The sequence below is a fragment of the Megascapheus bottae genome, chromosome 11 (genome assembly GCF_031878675.1).
Source record: "Megascapheus bottae isolate mThoBot1 chromosome 11, mThoBot2.hap1, whole genome shotgun sequence".
In the NCBI taxonomy this organism is placed as follows: Eukaryota; Metazoa; Chordata; class Mammalia; order Rodentia; family Geomyidae; genus Megascapheus; species Megascapheus bottae.
This window is the reverse complement of record NC_143519.1, coordinates 36,655,765-36,678,168: the sequence shown is the minus strand read 5'-3', so window position 1 is coordinate 36,678,168 and position 22,404 is coordinate 36,655,765. Positions and strand designations below refer to the sequence as shown.

At 33.6% G+C, this 22,404-nt stretch overlaps 1 long non-coding RNA gene across 1 annotated transcript; it reads right to left on the bottom strand.

Moving 5' to 3' along the window:
• Positions 1-7,636: 7,636 nt before the first annotated feature.
• Positions 7,637-21,689, bottom strand: LOC150056901 (uncharacterized). Its single transcript, XR_016537013.1, has 2 exons — positions 21,612-21,689; positions 7,637-7,980 (listed from the first exon to the last, which is right to left on the bottom strand). It is a non-coding gene; the product is annotated as an uncharacterized LOC150056901 (long non-coding RNA).
• Positions 21,690-22,404: the final 715 nt, after the last annotated feature.

Sequence of the window (22,404 nt, the reverse complement as noted above, 5' to 3'; positions counted from 1 at the left end):
CTAGTATTAATTTTGTGATCATAACTGTAGTTGAATCCCTAAATCTTGCAATAAGTATTACATTTTTCTTGTCATTAAGGACTATTTATTTATTTATTTATCTATTTGAAAATCCTGGGGCTTGAACTCAGGGCCGGAATGCTGTCCTTGGGCTTTCTCGATGTTAGAGCTCTACCACTTTAGCCATAGCACCACTTCTGGCTTTGTCTATGTATATGGTACCTAGGAATTGAATCTGGGTCTTCAGACATGCTAGCCTAGCACTCTACCACTAGACCAAACTGCTGGCCCCAATGATATTTTAAACATTGGTACTTGCTAGAGATATAGAGATACCCAACACATAACTATTGTTGCCCAAATTCAAGATAATGTGGATAAATCAATTACAAAGATGTACACATAGACAGGCATGAGAACCAAAATTTGTAGTAAAACATGATTGAGATTTTCAACTAAATTCTGGCCGCAAAATTATTTCAAAGATGATATGTCAAAACTAATTACTCATAGCAAGAATAAAGATTTTGAATATCTGAAAAATTAATGTTTAACTCAATTTTTGTCATTTTATATAGGAATTATATTATTGACAAAACTAATAAAATGTTATCCTGTTTAGGGACAAAAGTTTCATTGCAGGTAGTAAAGATAATGTATCTTCATTTCTCCATGATGCTCATTTCATATTTGAAGTTCTTTCATGAGCTCTTGATCATTGATATCTATTGTCAAAAGAAAACTCAGAAAAACACACAGATTATGGGAATGATTAGGCATATGTTATATGAAAATCTAATTGAAGAGTTGAATGGTGCTACACTGATAAAATGGGTCTATATTATAGCTATCTTAAGTAATTGAACTGCTATTTCAATAACCTAAGATAAAGGGTATGTCTCCTATGAACTCACCTAGGGCCAGTGAATGTATCTTAATGTAACACTTAAGAAGACATGACCCTACCGAGTGATTGACTGATTGATCTATTTATGCTGTGCCTGGGCCTTAACCCTGGACCTGGACACTGTGCTTAAGTTTTCTGTGCTCAAGACTAGCACTCTACAACTTGTGCCACATCCCCACTCTCAGCTTTTGTGGTAGTTAACTGTAGGTAAAGGTCTCAAGGACTTTACAGCCCCAGAGGCTTTGAACCTCAATCCTCGGATTTCAACCTCATGAGTAACTAGGATTAAAAACATGAGCCCTAGACTTTACCACACTAATCAAGATGCAGAATATTTTTTTTATCATGCATCAACATATCTCACGATCACTTTCAGTCAAGGTCTGCTTCAATCATAGTCGATTTCATCTTGACAAACACTTTTGATTTCTATCACCATGTTTGTTTACCTTTACACTATAGTGAGTTTCTAAATTATGCAGTATTTCCTGTCAGTAATGCTTTGTGGCACATAATACCACATACTATGCAATACCTTTTTATTTTGTCTTACAACGTTTTATATACCAATTTATTACTCCCTTGTCTCTTAAAGGTTGAGAGTCAATTGAGCTTTGCTGGAAGAAATTACTTAATTTTATTCTACAATCACGATCAGATAAGTTTTGCTGTCCTATCTCTCAGTCATCTAGCTGACTGTTGGTGCTGATAGTTCACTAGCTTCAGTTGGTTCTACCAACCACTGTGCCCATACATAGCTCTTCCATGGGAATTTGGTGTCTCTTAAAGTGGATCTGGGTATAATGAGAGTCTATAATGACAACAAAGAAAGTGTTCCAAAAGACTCAAAGAAAAGGCTGTGATCATTATTCACAAGCATTACAAAACATTATGCTTCACAATTGTAATTTTGTGTCAATCAAAATAAAATCATAGAATCATATGAACTCAAGGGAGAGAGGTTCATTGAGGCAGGAAAAACATGAAGTACAGGTCTCAGAGTAGTAGGAAAAAGCTACTCAATTATTTCTATTTCTCCTATTATTCAGGAACATTTGGAATATTTCCAGTTCTTGTTTATTATTAGTAAAGCTACTGCCTATTTATTATACCAATTTTTAAGGGATACATATCTAATTTCTCTTACCATTTACCTAGTAATAGAAGTAAAAGAAACAAGTCATGGTTAAAAGTTTTAAGAAAATAATTAAATTTTTCCAAAGTGGTTGTGTAGTTTTACAATCCTACTGTACTTTATAAGAAATTTATTCTTCCCACAGCCATACCAATATCTTCAGTTGTGCTTTTTCAGCTTTAGGAATCTTATTGGGTATCAAATTTAATCCAATTTTAGATTTAGCTAGAATTTTCTTCTTAAATAATAAACAATGTCCCAAGGATTCTCTTACTGGTCTTATCCATTCCTGTAATATCCTTTGTGAGGTGTTTCAGCATTTTGCCAATTTTAAAAGTTGCATATTATGTTAGTTGCATAATTTTAAATACTCATATACTACAGATATGACTCACATGTGTCATAAATATACTTCTGCAGATTTCCACAATTTATTGAGGATTTTCATTTATGCTATGAGAGTCTAAATTCAAGGCTTTGTGCTTGCTAGGCAGGCAAGTTCCTGGCTTATTCTTCTGAAACTCAGGTTTGGAAAGTCTGACTTACTTTCTTGTGTGTTTTTCTACCACTTCGGTATTGTCTCTCATGATTTTTGCTGATTATTTTAGAGCTAGAGTGTCACAGACTTTTCTATCTAGGAAAGGCTGGAATTGATTCTTAAGATCTCAGCCTCTTGAGTAGTATAGGTATGAAGCACTAGTTCCTAAGGGAAGTGATTTTTATTATCGTAAAATTGTAGTTTCACATGTAATTCATCTTATAAATACCCACATGGGAAGTACTTGGGAAAGATGTCCAATCCAATGATTATTGGCTTCTAGTATTACGAATATTAATACATTGGATGTAATTTATAACTTGGTTTAAATAAACATAATTTGTCTTGTAGTCAAATACTGATTGATTTAAATTTTCTATCTGGCTTTTTTATTTGGGTGTGTATTGTCTCTGTAAGGATAAATCCATTCATATATAATTGTGATTGATTTATTTACACCTATGTCTACGTTTTAGAATTTTCAGGCAGTGTTACTAAAACGTGATTTTTCAAACTATTTTCTTACTTATTCCTTTACTTTTTGTATACCACTGCATGCATGATAGCCCACTTTTTGTCATTTAGATCACTTGTCTTTTAATTATTTTGTAAAATTTTTTCTTAGTTCTATGTTTCATAATAAACTTCATCAAACAGTAATTGAAAAAATGGGATTTAACTGGATGCAGGGGGCTCACAATCATAGATGCTGAGATGTCTGAGATCTTAGGATCATAGTTAAAAGCCACCACTGTCAGGAAGGTCTGTGAGATTTTTTTAAGTTTAAATTTTATTGTAAAGGTGATGTATAGAGAGGTTACAATTACATAAGTTAGATAATGATTACTTTTTAAAAATATTATTGTCAGGATGATGACTAGAGGGTTTACAGGTACATTTGTAAGGTAGTAATTATATTACTTCTCAAATATTGTTACCTCTTCCTATGTTTTTCTCCCATTTCTGCTCCCCTTACACCCTCCCAAGTTGTAAAGTTCATTCCCAATATATTTCCTTGTGACTATCACAGCTAAATTTGTTTACCTTTTGTCCTATGTCTTATCACCTTGTCTTTCTCCTTCCCTTCCCTAATTCAAATAAACCAATAAATATATTTACAATATACCATTTACCAAAGTCTGATATAATAACAACAGCGGATAAACCATTATGGGGAAAAAAGAGAGAGAAAAGGGATAGTACAGCCCTCCCTCATTTTTTTCCCAGTTTTTTACCTCCAAACATCCCTCCTCCTCCTTTATCTTGTGAGGTTTTTATTGCCAATTAACCACTAGAAAGCTGGAAGTGGCATTGCAGCTCAAAGTGATAGAATGCTGGCCTTGAGTGGAAAAAGAAAAGGAAAAAGAACTGAGCACGGTGGCTCATGCGTGTAATATTATCTACTCAGGAGGCTGAGATCGCAGGATCAGGATTCAAAGCCAGCCATGGCATTAAAGAATGTGAGACTCTTCAATTAATCACTAGAAAATAGGAAGTGGTGCTGTGGCTCAAGGGGTAGGGTGGTAGCCTTGAGCTGAGAAGCTGAGGGACAACACCCAGGCCCAGAGTTCAAGCTCCACGACCTAAAAATGAAAAGAAAGAGAGAAAGAAAGAAAGAGAGAAAGAGGGAGAGAAAGAGAGAGAGAAAGAGAGAGAGAAAGAGAGAGAAAGAGAGAGAGAAAGAGAGAAAGAATGAGAAAGAACGAGAGAGAGAGAGAAAGAAAGAGAGAGAGAAAGAGAGAGAGAAAGAAAGAGAGAAAGAAAGAGAGAGAGAAAGAAAGAGAGAGAGAAACTCAGAGTGAGTTCAAGCTGCAGGACCAGATAAATAGATAAATAAATAATCAAGTGAATAAATAGCCAAATAAATGAATAATTGGAAGAGTAGGGGGGTATAGGATTATAATAGAGGGGATGAACTTGTTCAAAGGAAACAGTCCATGGAATCATCTTAGTATCATTCATAATGTTAGTGCATACACATCCCAAAATAAATCAATTAATACATAACTATACATTTTAGTGACTGAGTATTACTTTAAATTTTTCATATTTATAGCATATTTTTGATAGTTAAAATATAACAACTATTCTGAGTCCTGCAATTCACAGTTTTATTCGTGATCACTGCGTATCTCCTCAGTGATGACCTTATTCTGAGAGACTTAGTCTAGTATGGCCAGCCAGTTACTGAAATCTTTCTGTTTGGGCTTTCAAAACTTAGTCCTTTCCCTGGTAAGTTCTTCTTTCAGGCTCACAGCAGATGGTCTTTGCTAAACTTTGCAGTCTTGTCCTCATAGTGTACAGGCATTTATTGGCCAAGTGTTCCCAGTTAATCCTCCTGTTGATAGTTGAGGGTCCATCTTTGTTCCAGGCTTTTCTTTTTTCAATTCATTGCCTTTCAATTTCTATGTTAGTGTACTGCCATTTTTATTTCATTGCTTTGTGCTCAGACACACCACCATCATTCTGCTTGTGTTATCTGCTTGTGTTACAGCTTCCTCGTTTATAACAGAGAAACTGGGTCATTATGGAGTTCACCTTCTATACGTCCTTCATGGTAGGTACTTGAGCATCCTATTGGAAACCTCAGTGATTACTACATGCTCATTGACAGTTTTACAGCTGGTAGAACTTTGTGGGAAAGTGTTACTATGGTGGTTTTGTCTAATTATTTACCTGCTTTCAAGACACTGTGAACTCTTGGAGGACATGCCACATTTTCTGTCATGATATCCCAGATGCTCAGCAAAGTTGCATCTAACTCATATTTGCATGTTTCACTGAAGAGGGGTGTGTTAATAGTAAATTCAAAATCTTTCAATTGATAGTAGATTAAGTTAATATGAATAAAATCTTTGAATACTAGTGGGGATTTTATCCTACTTTAACTTTCACCTTCAATGTGGCTTCTTGTCGGCAAGCCTAGAATGAAGGCCAATTCTACTGAACAACACATAAGGTTATAGTGGTGGAAATGGAGAACTGGTATAACATTGAAGCAAGTAATTGCTTAAAAGTATTCACATTATTTTATAAAATGATTAGTTGAATCTGAAGTAGACGAACTACTTCATCAGGATGAATGACTTTGATCAAATTATTTGACATGGTTTTGGATCCTTATATGTATATAACAGGTGACAGTTTCTATCTTTTGCAAATGATATATATATATTTCCTAGATAGTACTGGAAGAGAACATTGGAGAGAATTGATTTCAAAAGTAGTAAGCCATGCACATTAGCACTCTTCATAGCTATTTGTATTACTACCATAGAAAAGAAAATAAACCTTTTGCAATATAAATTGAGACAAGAAACAAAGAAAGAGATATAACTTGAGTGCAATCATAGGAAAAATCTAGAGGAGAAAGAGAAAAGGAAAAGAGAAAGCTGAAAATAATCTAGGATATATTATAAAAGAAGCAGTATAGATGAGGCTATTTGAAACTGAGGAAAGTGTAAAATTTATGTGGGGTCATAAATAGGAATACAAAATGAATTCAATACTACCTCCTATTCACTAATTATTCAGTGATAATCGTATTACTCTCTGAATATCGTTAACTGTTTTACATTTTGTCTTAAGCTAAATTATTTGGGAAGGGAAAAATAAAATGACGAGACAAAAAACAAAGGGTGAACCAATGTAATAATGATATTCATAAGGCAGTATGTTAGAAATGAAATTTAATACCTGGGAGGAGTTGAGGGGATGGAAATTAGGAGAAACATAAAAAGGAGTATATTCAAGAATAATAAGCTCACTATACGATAAATGTGACTGTAACCCCTCTATTTATCACTCAGACAATAACATAAATTTTTCAAAAAATTAAAATGTCTTTTCAGTGAGTAGCTTCTGTCTATAAACACACACACACACACACACACACACACACACACACACACACATTTTACAGTTGTTGTCAGGGGAGCTGACTTTTTCCAAATGAAAAACTTCCTATATATTTCATTTTTGAATCAGCACATCACATTATGAAAGAGGATTGAAGCCACCTAATATAGCAGCATGACCATAGGTTTATTATCTTAGGTGTATGAAGACATATTGTTATTTCTTTGAAGAGAATCCTGCTGTGTAGCTTTGCTATGTCTGGAAGCCTATGGGGCTTCCAACAAAGCCAAATTCACTGTACGAGTGCTCTAACTAGCCATATTAATGGCTATGGGTTGGATATGGATGTTGAGGGGTGTTGCTTGGATAAAAAGGGGGCTTCGATGAATTAAGTATATGTTTTCCTGGGGGCATATGAAAATAGAATCATAATGAAATTTTAACCCTGCAGCTGGATTTCACATAAAACATTCTGTTAATAAGATTTCCTTTTCTCTTCCTTAGGCTTCTAACTATCTGAGAAGAATATAGAAGTTATGCTCTTTCTAACAGAAACTCTAATTTTCACAAATTCCATATGGAAATGCATGTGAAAGATAAAAAATTGTTATTATTGTTTTGAATAGACATCTTACCCTAGCAGTACTTTAAATAGTATTATGACATAAATATTTCAGTGTGGGTAATGATTAATACAGAGATAACTAGATGTTTTAGTATAAAACTTAGTTGCCAGGCACATAATCAGACATTCTCTGCTAAGTGTTATAATTAAGCCATTATAAATTAATAATACCTCTTGGTTTTTTTTTAAACATTTCTTTGGGTTTTGTTGTCGTTGCTGTTATTTGTTTGTGACACTCCTGAGGCTTGAGTTCAGGATCTGGAAGCTATCTCTGAGATTATTTTTTTGTTTATGGCTAATAACCAATCCTTGAAACATACCTGTACTTAAAGAATTTTTTTTTTATTAACTGCAGGTCAGAGTCCAATGGACTGGCTTGCTTAAATTATCTTCAAGCTGTGATCCTCAGATGTCAGCCTCTTGAGCAGCTAGGATTACGTGGGTGAACCAATGGCATCCTGCTCATCTCTCGAATTTTAAACAAATTGATGCCCTAATCAATGAGGAGTCAAGGATAATGGGTGGTTCAAAGGTACATGAGGAATGAGATAAAATATTATCCATAGTTCATGATCACTGCATATTTATGAACAGGTTTATAAAATATCAAAATAATCCCATGTAACTAATGGCTATGACAGTAATCGCAGCATAACATGACAGATGGCATGATGATGAAGATCTTACACTCTTTGAGGACACTTTCATCCACACAGATGTCTTTCACACATCTTAGGGATTTTTTTGTCACCTTACTGTCAATTTGTGCAATCAATTAATCTCTGATCAGGAAGCCAGGAGAAGAGGCAGCAGTTCTCAGAAGCAACCTGGAGAAGTATGATCTTGCATGTTGCAGTTCACCCTTTTTTCTTGTGATTATCATATCCCAAATGGGGTCTCCTGATTCACTCTCGATTCTGACAGAAGGATCAAACATGAAGCAAGAACAGAGCCATAAACTTTTACATAAGCCAGAAATAAAACTTTGTCATCATGAACCACTGAGGTTTCTTACTAGAGCAATGCTGACTTTCACTCAGTAAGTCTTGTTAAAGATTATATTGCCTCTTCTGAAAGTAGATCAATAAAGACTAGTAACAACTCTTTCACAGTAAGCTGTTTGAGAACAATAATTGAATCTAATTTAAATTGAAATTTCCAAGGTCTCATATGTATCATAAAAATAATAGTTTATCAACACTTACCTGTTCATTGATGACTTGAAGAAGGAATGAATGAATGGCACATGCACAAAAAATACAAACTCAAGCAATATATATATATATATATATGTGTGTCAGAAAATATTTTTATTAACTACTAAGGAAATTCAGGGAAAATTTTGATAATGAGTAATAAAATGAACTGAAAAATACAAGGATGAAATTATGATATAAATTTTACAAGTGATTATGGCTATCACTAGAATATTAGAACAATATAGAAAGATTAAATTGTTAATGCTCCTTGCAATTTCCCTCACACAAAAGTCTGTCCTTCATGTAACAGATATTAAATTTATTTATTTACTTGTTTATTTATACAAAGATTTGAACTTCTGGCCTTGGATATACTAGACAAGTAGTCTCCCCCTTAAGCCATGATCTTATTTATCAACAAAGGGTCATATTTTTGCCTAAAGCCATTGTTAGTCCTTAGTTTTTCTACATACATTTCTAACATCGCTAAGGCTTTTTTCCTCAGATAGTATATTCTTTATGCTTTTGCACCAGTCTAGCATGGATCTGCAAACTTTCTAATGTCAGCCTGTTGAGGACCTAAGGTTATGAGCATGATTCACCAAACTTATCCCTGAGTTTGCAAGCAATTACACCTTTAAATTTGAAAATTTACAGAACTAATCACTATTTTAATCACACCATAAATGTTACTAAAATTCTCTTATCATTTTCTCTAATCTGCTGAAGTATTCATTTAAAGTAATGACAAATCAATGTGTGAGAAGTAATGCATCTACTATCTGGTGAGTGTAACTGTAACTCCTCTATAAATTACTCTGACAATAAAAAAAATTAAAAAGAAAAATGCTAAACTTCCAAAAATTAAAAAAAATAATGATAAAAATAATGAACATAAGAAATGAATTACTTGCCAAAAGTTTTATATAATCCCTAGAGTCTACATTTTCTGAATATTGCATTCACATTATCCATGGAACTTTGGTAATACTATAAATTCTTCATAAACAATATAAACAGTAAAAATCATAGAACCTTATGTAAAGATATTTTCACATCATTTCTGCCTTAATCAAATGCTCTGCAAACCATACCATGGATCATGTTTTCTGCCTTACTTGTGTGGTTGAAGGGATACCACACATCATTTTGTAAAGATTCAGAAAGTAGCCCCAGCATTTTGTGAACTACATTATCTCCTTCAGCAAATACAGTCTTTCTGCTTGGTCTCTCACTCTAAGTTGTCAACTACTATCAGCTACTGGGAAATTTGGATTAAGCTATCTACACTACAAGGTAGGGAAAGATAATTAAAGCTTTTTGACACTAAACTTATCACGCAGTTTTTAATTTGTGAAATGGTAACTCTTAACCTCTTGATTGATCTCTGCCTTCTACAACTCACAGTGGAGAAAGCAATGGGTCTTCGTTTGTAAGACTTCTCAGATGGCAGGATACTGCAAACACACACTACTTCAACAGTCTTTAGGGATTTCCATGTGTACACACTACATTGATTATTAGTTTTCTGATGAGGCTTTTTGGAGTTTAGAAAGCTCCATAGTAAAATTATTTTTTAAAAAGATTCTTGTTCTCTAGAAAATAAAGTCATGATCTATGAGCAAACCAAAAAATAAAAAATCTAAACTGTGAAGAAGCATTTGGAGAAATAGATTTTATATGTGGGGGTTACTAATCCACTCTGCTCACTGTGTAGTTCCTGAAAAATAATTTAGCACTAAATTTGAGTATGAAATTTTTAATTAACATATTTTATTGTACACCTGTGGGTGGAGAAGGGAGGGGGGGCCTGAGAGCCAGTGAAGTAACAGAAGACACTGTTTGAAAGGAAACATATTCCTTCTCTGACTCATGTAAATGTAATCCCATTGTACAGAACATTTATAATAATGAAGTAAATAACAAAATGGTATGATTTTGTATAGCTTATTCAGCTATTCTTAGTTTTTTCATATATTTTTTATTGTAATTTGTAGAAGGGTTACATTATATTCACCAGATAGAAGGTACATTACTTCACACATGCTAATACCCTTTCTCATGTCATGGTCCCCATTTCCCTCACCCCTCTCTCCATACAACTTGATTTCCCCCCTTCCCTCTAATATTTCAAATAACCAATTAAGCATATATAAAATATATCAGATAACAAGGTGAACTATTGTAACAATGTGAGATAACCAAGTGATGAGAGATAACATAGTACATTAAGGACAACAATCACCCGTTATATGGTTTTTATTTCTATATCCTGGAGGTCCTTTCATTTAGCATCATACTATATGGCTTCCAAAACTAATCTCCAAAGAAACAATCAAACCATTAAAACATGGGCCAAAGACTTAAAGGGAGACTTCTCTGAAGAAGAAATAAGAATGGCCTATAGACACATGAAGAAATCCTCGACATCTCTTGTCATAAAAGAAATGCAAATTAAAACAACTCTAAGATTCCACCTCAGTCCAGTCAGAATGGCCAGGATCAGGAAATCTAGTAACAACAGATGCTGGAGGGGATGTGGCCAGGAGGGATCACTACTACACTGTTGGTGGGAGTGAAAACTTGTCCAACCACTATGGAAAACAATATGGCAGTTCCTCAAAAGACTAAACATAGAGCTCCCCTATGACTCAGCAATTCCACTACTTGGCATTTACCCAATTGTCCAGAAACAAGGACATATTAAATCCACTAGCACAATGATGTTCATTGCAGCACTATTTACCATAACAAAAATATGGAACAAACCTAGATGTCCCTCAGTTGATGAGTGGATCAACAATGGAATTCTATGCTGCTGTCAGAAAGAACGATATTGTCCCATTTGTTAGGAAATAAAAAGACTTAGAAAAAATCATTTTAAGTGAAGTAAGCCAGACACAAAGGAACATAGGCTAAATGGTTTCCCTTATCTATCATAATCAGTAGAAAAATTGGGCTCTCCTAGCAGAGATTCACAATAGATCTTAGTTTTTTTTTTTTTTAAGAAACATGACCACTTTAGTCAACAATGTCATTATTTATTTATTTAATTAGTTAGTTAATTACTTATTTTTGGGTCATGGGTCTTGAACTGTGGGCTTGTGTGCTGTCCCTGAACTCTTCAGCTCAAGGCTGCAGCCCTACCCTTGAGCCAAGCCTCACTTCCTGTTTTGTTTTTTGTTTTTTTTTTCCCCTAGAAGTTAATTGGAGATGAGTCTTAGGTCCCTTTTGTGCTTGGGCTGATTTTGAAATTTGATCCTCAGATCTCAGCCTCCTTAGCAGCTAGGATTACAGGTGTGAGCCACTGTACCAAGCTCATCAATGTCATTTTTTAAGTTATACTTTTTATTATTTGCATTGTATTAAAAGCCAGGTACTGTTAGCTCAAGTCCACAAACCTAGCTACTTAAGTTGAGATCCGAGATCCATGTTTGAAGCCAATCACAATAGAAAGTCCTTAAAAGTTTCATTCCCCCAAATCAACAAACCTAGAATAGAGTTGTGCCTCAAGTGATAGAGACCAGTTCCAAGGAATAGAAAAAGCCAAATTCAACAAAACTACTCATGGTTTTAAAATTTCCAGTTAAAATGATATAATACCTAATACAGAATATTTAAAAAAAATCAACTGATTAGATAAAACATTCTACTTTCTTTCCTATCTTAGGGTGATTTGTGAGAATTAAAACAAATCACTTATAATGAATAAATAAGCATAAAAGTAATTTGGTCATTACCCTGAAATGATAATGAAATCTAAGTGTTCAACACATATAGTTTATAGAATAACTTAGTTTTTCTTTAACAGAATTCACACATTATGTCATTTTCTGTACAATTGGGATTACTAATAGATATTACATTTTTAAATATTATGTAATACTATTTAAATATTAGCTAAAATATATTTAGAATAAGGATTTTATAAAAATATAAGTGGAAATAATACATAAAACTGGTAAAATTTGCATTGATACAGTTAATTGCCTATTAATTTTAAGAGAAAAACAAAACCTTATTATATTACACATGCAGTTCTCATGCAATTTAGAAAAAGTAAAGTAGTACCCATCAAACTTGTTCCTGTAGATTTACATTTTAGGATATTATTTACATGCTAAATGCTATAACTGAAAAATGAGTTAAATAATTATGTAATAAATATAAAATTATTTCTAGAGATACTGTTTCAAATTAAAATGAAATAATTGTTAATATTATTTCAAACATATCACTCTCTTGCAGGCAGAATCATCTGAAAACATCCTTGGTTTTTCTTATTTTTTTAGTTAAATCTAATTTAAATTATGTCTGTAAATATCTTGAGTATTGGAAATTTGCACCTTGTAGAGTATTTTATACACTTACTTCATTTCTGTAAAATATAATTATACCTAAATGGATATTTATATTTCACTAAATGATAAATTATACATGCAACTAATAGAATGTAAAGGAAAACAAAGGCAACATCTTTATCAATAACTGATATTTTCTCCCTAAGGGAATAGAATAGAAAATCTACTTGATACAATTAGAATATATCTTTATTCCTTCCTTACCATTAATTTTCTGCATACACTTTCAGGGAGTACAAGTCTTATCTCACTTGAAAACTTATTCAAAAAGATTCATTAATTATATCATGTATATTTGCCTTATATATATTTTGGTTTTATTATATGAGCCCCACTCTCAACTAATTATTCTTACTTTGAAATATCAAACTCTTGACTTATTTTTTAGGGAACTATGTCAGATATTATCAAGCAAAAATATGTACAATCTAGTGAAATACTTGGAACCTCTAATTTTCCTACCTTTATTTGTACCTTAAAGTTTAAATAGTTATCTAGACAGAAAACATAGTAAACACAACTGTCAAATCAGGTATTGAAATCTTGACATTAATAATTGCAATTGAATTTGCTTTATGGTAGGCATTTAGTATAACTCATATAATAGATAATTATAGTTGCTATATCATATATTGTATAAATATGGTCATTTTCTCTAAGCAAAATGGGAAACAAAACTTGGGAAATATAAAATATGCAGTTAGAACACCAGAGTTAGAATTTGTTTCACTCTTGTTAATCTTCATAACTCTTATGAACTATAAAAACAAATAAGTTCTATTGATCATATCCCATGTTTGAAAATATACTTCCTGGGCCAGGAGTTTGGCCTAGTGGTAGAGTGCTTGCCTAGCATGCACAAAGACCCAGGTTTAATTGCTAGGTACCACATACATGGAAAAAGCCAGAAGTGGTGCTGTGGCGAAAGGAGCAGAGTGCTAGCTTTGATGAAAAAGCCCAAGAACAGTGTTCAGGCCCTGAGTTAAAGCAACAGGACTAGCACAAAATTCGGGGAAAAAGAAAAGAAAATACGCTTCCTTTGAGAACAATAAAAATATCAAATTATTTAGCCAAGCATGGTGGCTCATGCCTGTAATTCTAGCAACTCAGGAGGCTGAGATCTGCGGATCGAGGTTCAAAGCCAGCTGGGGCACTAAAATCTGTGAGACTCTTATCTCCAATTAACCACCAGAAAACTGGAAATGGTGATGTGGTTCCAGGGGTGAGGCGGTAGTCTTGACCTTGAAGAGCTTAGAGGCAGTGCCCAGGTCCAGAGCTCAAGCCCCACAACCGACAAACAAACAAACAAACAAACAAATAAATAAATAAAAAATATATGTATATGAAACGATTCAATCATCATCATTTCAAGGAGTGGTAAAGTTATTGTATGACACATCTTGTGGCTTTAGTATCTGTCTCTCATGTAAAGAAATACCTGAGAAGTATTAACTGCCTCAAATGCATTCAACAAAAATATTCCAGTGTACACGAATTGGATATGCATTTATCTAATCGTGATGTTGAACGACCTCTATGTTTTAATGATTATGGAATGGCTCTGGAGCACATTGGTAAACTTTAGAAGTAAAAGTAAACATAATCAGTAACTATACTTTAAATCCCAGAAGAACTGTATAAAAATTGCAAAAGAAGTAAAATTCACTATGTCTTCCAAATCAGAAAGTACTTCATGAAATTACAATGAACTAAACAGTTTGGGAGGATATTGAAATGTGTGTAAATACAAGTTAAAAAATTATGTTGCCACCTAGAATAATAATGAATGTTCTGTGAAATGAACTTTTCAAACAACATAGGACAAGAACTTGTTTTTGGAGAAAACTTTTCTGAAATCTTGAGTTCTAGTGAAAGCACATATCATTATTACCAGAAACCGAGAGGAAGATCATGAATTCTGTGTCAGCCTGAGCTGCTGACATGCAGTAGACCAAAAGTAAAAGAATACACACAAAGTAAAAGAAAATAACAAAACAATACCCATTAAGGACTTAGTGAAATTGTACTGGCTAAGGAGTAAAACACCTGCAAATAAAAGTAAAAAAAAAAGCTTAATTTCATGGTAGGTGATCAAATCACAAACAAATTACTTCTTCACACATTTATAATATACAGATGATTTTTTTCAAAAGCAGTATATAAAGCAGAAGAGAAATTTAAATACCAAAATTGATACTGAGGTCTGAGTGTTTGATTTTAACTTGAAGGAAGTATCCATTCAGGAATTAATAGTGAAGTGGAAAGTTAAATTGGATCTTATTGATGGAAACCACATGAAATATCCCAAATTAAAAATTAAGACATTTGTGAATGTAGAGTTTTAAAAGCATTGGAAAAGAAATTAGTCAAATTTAGTCATATAATATAGTTTTTGATGTTAATGATCAAGAAAAATGTAACTATTCTCTTGGTCAAATAGCATTGCTAAGCACCCAAAATCGAGACTGGATCCCTTCTCTTGGAAACTAGCCATTGTCCAGAATGTCATAGCAAAGATTGATTTGTACATACACACACATATGTATATGCACACCTACATATGTATAATATGATATATATGTACATATACTATATATATAATTTTATTTTGCTTATCTCAATTAGCGCTATGATTGTACACCTTATCCATATTTTTTTCCAGTCCTGGGGCTTGAACTCAGGGCCTGAGCACTGTCTTTGGGCTTTTTTTTTTCCCTCAAGGCTAGCACTCTACCACATGAGACATAGCACCACTTCCTGTTTTTCTATATATGTGGTACCAAGGAATTCAACCCAGGTCTATTATGCATGCTAGACAGGCACTCTATCTCTATGCCAAACTTCTGGCCCAATTTATACATTTTTATAGTTAGTTTATTTTTATTTTTTGTAGCATTCTACACTATGTACATTCAACAATTTATACTTTGCAATTGACTGTTGACCTTTATGATCAGGTTTAATATGTTATGCAAACTGTTTCAGGAAATGCTGTTGTCAAATTAGCATTGTGAAATTTATTACCTATTAATGAAATTACTATAATGTTTGCATTTAAGGCTGCCTAAATATAATAGAAACTATCAAACAAGATTCACAGGAGTATCTTAAGTGTTATTTACCTGAATAAAATAGGGCACCTAAAATGTCAAATAGTGTTCCAGCATATTTTTTTTTGCAAGTCTTGGGTCTTGAACTCAGGGCCTGAGCATTGTCCTTGGACTTTCTTAAGGCTGGAGCTTTACTATTTGAGCCACAACACCATATCTGGCTCTGGTCTGCGCATGCGGTACCAAGGAATCAAACCCAGGTGTTCTTGCATGCTAGGCAAGCACTCTACCACTAGGCCAAACTTCGGGACCTAGCAAAATTTTTTTAAATGTGTATTTCTTAGGTTTTATGTGAGAACTTTCCATTCCTTAATATTTGATTTTGCTCTATGGGTTTTTTGTTTGTTTTTTTTGTTTTTCGTGTCCTAGGGCGTAAGCTCTGGTCCTGAGCACTGTCCTTGGGCTTTCTCAAAGCTAGCACTCTACCTCTTGAGACAAAGCGCCACTTCTGGCATTGTCTATGTCTGTGGTACCAAGGAATTGAACCTGGGACTTTGTGCATGCTAGGCAAGCATTCTACCACTAGGCCAAACTCTCTACCCGAGTTTGCTTTTTAATGGCTCTATGGGGCTTGAACTCTGAGCCTGGGTGCTGTTCCTGAGCTCTTCAGCTCAAGGTTATTGCTCTATTACTATAACCACATCACCATTTCTAGTTTTCTGGTGGTTAATTGGAGATAAGGTTCTCACTAGCTTTGAACTGGGATCTTCAAATTTCATCCTCCTGAGTACCTAGGTTAACAGGTGTAAGCCATCCAGCTTATTAATTGTTTTTAAAGTGTAGGAATTAGATATAAAGCAAAAAAGCCTGTGACTAGCAGCACATAGAGAATTAGTGTACTAACTAGAGTTAAGATAAAACAATGTGGAAAGAAAAATGCACATATAAGTTTTGAATATTTACCAAAAAATCTCAACCTATACTTGGAAATTTTAACATTTATGGTAGAAAATACATGAACACTCTGTAGAGTCTTGCTCTTTAACACTGAGTTTTTGAAACATTTGAAAGCAGCAATCTAGCAAGTCCAAGTATTGACAGAGTTTATCAAGATCATTGAATCACCTCTGAAGCCATTCATGTATAAAATTTGAGAAGATTTTTTGGGGGGTTTGGATCTGATAATTAATTTGGGAAAATTCCATGGATTAGGAACAGATGATCTCTTCTACCTCAGGTCATGCTGCTTCTGATAAAGACAAAAGGAGACTTTGTTTGTTCACATTTTGATAAACATCAGTAACAGTTTTCCTTTACAAGATGAGATGTACATGTGTGTGTATGTGGGGGGGGGGCGTGTGCTAAATTCACGTTCACAATAAATTACTTGCAAGGTGATTTCCTCTTTGTGACAAACTATTCCTCTTAAAATAATATTTCAAACTCAATGAAACAGAACGTTGTTATCATACATTTGTAATGAGACTGGTGGGGGAAAATAATTAATGTTAAAGACTTTATCATTTTCTTTTAACATTGTGCCTAATCTAACAAGTATATATGTAGTAAAACTCATAACACTTTAGTATAAAAGTCAATGACTATTGTTACTTAGGGGAATATAATAACACTGATTTCAAATGCCAAGGATTTAATTTTACAGCAGTAACATACTTCGGAAATATCATTAGATGTTGGTTTAAAATTATAAAAATACATGCAGTAAATCTCGCTGGAAATATAGGATAATTGTATTAAAATTTAGCTTAAAAGTAGTATGGTGAGATGTGAGTTTGCCATAACTTTGTAAGAAATATGCTGCAAGTTCTAATGGGTCACATTTTCTAAGAAGTTTGTTTAGAAGCTGCAATTAAATAATTCAGAAATAATTAATTCAGAAGACAACCCATTAAATCATAACCCTCCCCACAGGTTAACTTAGTGCCAAATGTATTGTTTAATTTATCATTCTTAGTAATTTTAGACGGCCTGGAGGCAGAGAATGAAGTAATAATAAATAGGGAATAGTGGATAATTAGCAAAGGAAATGTGGAACAAAATTACTAAGGGCTTTAGGTGAAGTTCATTATTACTATTTAATAGTGCCCAAGAGCATTCGATCGAATTGTAGATCAGGTTTCAAAGTGGGGTGAAAGAAATCCTCTTAGAAGAGAGTTTTCTATTTTTATTCTCAAATTTCAATGGAAATGTTTCTAGATATTTTTTAAAATCTCCATCATAATGTGCATTTTGATCAAGATATGATGAATAACTCTGGAGGATTTGCATATATGTTTCCGGGATGACAGCAATGTGTACATTAAGCAAGACTCTTAAAGAAGTGTGTCAGTAGCTCACGCTGTCATCTTAGTTACTCAAGAGACAGAGCTCTGAGGATCACAGTTCCAAGCCAGCCTAGGCAGGAAAAAGGCAGAGGAAAGTAAATTGATTAACTTTGAATGCAAATCCTCAGGGATAGCAGTTAGGTCCTGAGTTCAAGTTTCAACACTGGCACAAAAAGAAAAGAAAAAGACATGAAAAGAAAATGGAAAGAAGAAATTATAATTGAAGAGTCTGCAGCAGTTTGGTGGTGGTCTGTGTGCAGCACAGAATGACAGCCTCTCAAGATTAAGCAGTAAGACACTGCAGAAATAGTGAGGTGACTCGTTAAGTGACATGTTGAAGTAAAGCCCTCAGGCACTGTAATGCATAGGGAAATCTTGCCTTTCTAACTGTATAGAGAATTTCTCTTTCCTTTTGGCTCACCCTAGAGCATCATATTTCCATTATTAAACTTTTAAAAGTACACATGTATAATTTATTGTTTTTTCTTATTTTGTTTCATTTCATTACTATAGTCATGATTGTGCAACTTATGAATGCTAACCTGTTCATTTGTTACAGAATATTATTTTCTTCTAGTTTTTTTTAAAGTAAAGTCAGTTTGTTTTGGGGAAAATTTACATAAAGTTTGTTAGCTTTGTTTGTTCAACATATGATATGTTTTAAGCTAAGAGACATGACTAGAAAGTCTCTATGGATTAATTGTAATGTCATTAATCATATGTGCTTCATGAATACTAAGACATTTATGTCTTCACATACAAATTTACTACTTATGATTATTATAATGTTACATCTGGAGATGAATGTTAATAATTTGCTTATATGGAAATAAATGGCACTATTTCAAATATCATTTATAATATTAATAATAGCAGCACTATTTAATACATTCATAAATTGATGTGAAAATAATTTCATTAACTATTTACTACTTGTTTGTACAAGTATCATTTATGTATCATAAACCTCCAAACAAAAATAGAGAAAAGTGTCTTGAGTAAATGTAGAATAACAAGAAAAATCATAACCTTTTACCCATTTCTTATTAGTTGATTCAATAAATATCTTTCAATTATTCAATTGATATCTTTCAATTAATCACATTGTAAGAAGCATAGTTCTAGCACATGGATATATTTATATCTCTGGGGGAGCCAAACGACTTAGAAAATGTAGAAAAAGTCTCATTCATTTAGGAGAATTCTAACAGATTATGGAAAAGCAGGTGAGAATGAAAATTTTCTTGAGGCTTTAGTAATTGAGTTAGACTTTAAAGGCTATGGGTTTTGTTTTCTCTACTGTGTCTGAAGTAGAAGTCTAGAAAAACCATTACCAGAAAGCCCCTCTGACATGTGATGTTGTGTTTTAATGTGCAGTCCAGTTGCTTGAACAGAATACATAGAATAGTAGTTGGATATGAAGATGCAAGAAAACGTGGGCCCGAAGATGGACATTTGTAAAACAATGCTAAAACTGTCAAAAACTATGTATCCACACTGGGAAGTAATAAAATGATGTTAAGCAGAATATAGCATGCATTTACTTCCTTTAAAATAGTATTCATTTATATAAAATGCATGAAAAACAAAGAGGTGGACTTAGAGGATTAGAGGACTATAGGGAAAATTTACAAGATTGGATATTAGATATGTTTAGAGCCATGAGAACAATAAATTATAAATAGAATGTTTTGGAGAAAATGGAATTATTGAATAATTGCTTATAGGTATTTATTGCACTTTTCACAGTTATAGTAGCAGTTCAATGTGAACTTTCAGAATCTGCACGGATTTAGTGTGTATAAGGTGAACTGGGTCATGGGAATAGGTTACAAAGAAAAGACTAATATGAAAGTTTGGAAATGATGAGCTGAGTGCTCTGGGATGTGTTTAACTTGTAGCAGAGATAGGTGAGTTATCAGCATCATTGGGGAGATTGAAGAGAGTATAAATTGTGATCAGCAAAGGGTATTTTCAATTTACTTAGGTAAATGTGGCAACAGATGTGTCATTGATTCTGATTCCATGGTACATAAGATTTTTTTTAATTTAATTTTTAATTTTTATTTTTTGCAAGTCCTGTGCCTTGGACTCAGGGCCTGAGCACTGTCCTTGCTTTTTCCTCAAGGCTAGCATTCTACCACTTGAGCCACAGCACCACTCCCGGCTTTTTTCTATGTATATGGTACTAAGGAATCGAACTCCGGTTTTCATGCAGCATGCTTGGCAAGCACTTTACCACTAGGTCAAACTCCCAGCCCCAAGATTTTATTTATAAATATGAATATGAATAAAGTATACACTCAGATTACAAATAAGATAAAGACCTCAGAGCTGGATAAAATCATCTACAGAGTACAGAAGAATTATTACCATGTTTGCAATGATCAGATTATACTAGTTAAGTGAAAAAAGAAGTATCAATGTAAGATGTGTTCTAGAGATAGGAAACAACCTCAGAAAAGACAATACATCACGAAAGAGAATGATTAAATGTTCAAATAATAGGAGATTGATTACCAAAATTTGACAATGCAGAAGAATTTGAAAACTTGAAAAAGATTTAATAGAAAGCTTAAGAGAAGAAAGCCAAACTGAAATATGCAAATAGGTAAATTAGAAAATCAAGCCAGTAAAGTTTGATAACATTCCAAGTATTTGGATTAAGTGGAGGGAAAGGAATGATACAGTAGCCAGAGGTAAATGTGGAAGCTTTATATTGTCAATGTTCCATGTCATTCTAACAAAATTTCAAAACTAATTGAGAGGTAGAGAAAGCAAAAAATGCATGGGGTATGACAACTTTTATTGAACTTTATACAATTACTAAATTTGAGGCAAATAGTCCTATTAATTTTCTCTACTCCATTTTATCATCCTATCCTTTTCTGGAAAAAAAGAAAAGGTTCATCCTTGAACCTGAAGCTTATCAGGGCAAACCTGGATTTTTCTCTACAAAAAAGTTTTACTCTAAACAGATATACAGGCCTGGAAGACACAATGAACCTCATGAGTGCACAGGATATATTAGATTAATGGCCCGTGATGTGGAAGAGTAAAATTGCCAGAAATATTGTTCATATTCATTTCTCCATCCATACCTAGCAATGTATTTCTTTAGTTACTAGTTGCAAATTTTAGTTATAGTCTTTGGGCAAAAGACATTGCTCCTTACCCTGCTGGGTTTTTTTTTTTTCCAACAGATGTTTTGAAAACTCCACTTATTTTCCTTATTTACTTATTACTGTTTCCAAAGAAGGCAGTAGTAAAGAATCCCCTCACATCTCTGAAGACAAATTTCCCATTAACTACAACCCCACTGCATTCCGATGGCTGAATATTTATTTCTTATTCTATTCGCCATCTAAAATACATTCAGCCACGATGCTTTATTAGTATGTCTTATTGTCTGGAGTGAGAATCAATAATATTATTAGCTCTACAGTGTCAGCAAATAAGATCTCTTTTACATCCCCAAAAGAGTCATAGACTTTTTTTCTCCATCCCCTAAATTTACTCCTGACATTTACAGCCCAGCCAACCTAAAATGGGGACTAATCTGGAATTCTACTAAGTCAAAAGTTTCAATTTACCTCAGTGAGAGAGACACAACTCATTGGAGAAACGATGGTATATCTTCACAAAAGAGAGAAGGTTATTATAAGATCTGGAACGGGTGGAGCTTGGTGCTTGGAGAGGCTAAAAAACAAAGCGTGGCTTTGTGTAAAGGGGTCAAATTCTCTCTGAGTGGGAGCATGGACACTGGATCCTGTTTCCATGGAAACTACAACAGTACCATAAGTGTGGGATACTAGGTCTGGGAAACTATTATCTACATCTGTGACCCTGACTGAAAACTTTGTACCAAAGTGACTTATAAAGCCAGCCTGGAATGGGCTATTTCATTCTCTCAGGTACTTTCCAATAGCAGTGCTACTAATAATGGCACTTCATTTTTAAGAACGAAAATTACTCAGTGCTGAAGAAATCAGTACTCACTGAAATGGTGGATCTGTAAGATACCCTACAGAAATTGCAGATCTTTCTATTTTTTTTAATGTATAAGGGGTTACAGTTACATTCACCAGATAGTAGGTGCATTACTTCTCACGCATTGATACCCCTTCTCATGATTTTTCCCCATTTCCCTCCCCCTAGCCCCTCCCAATCATCTTTGTTTTCCACTCTTCTCTTTCCTATTTCAAATAATCAAACATATATTCTATATACCAGGTAACACAGTCAGGTATATTAACAATATGGGATTAACCAAAGAGCAACAAAAGAGAAGAGAAATAACATAGTACATTAAGAACAACAATCACACAAGATAAAGGTCTTGTTTCTATATCCTAGAGATGCTTTCATATCTTTTTTCTTTTTTAT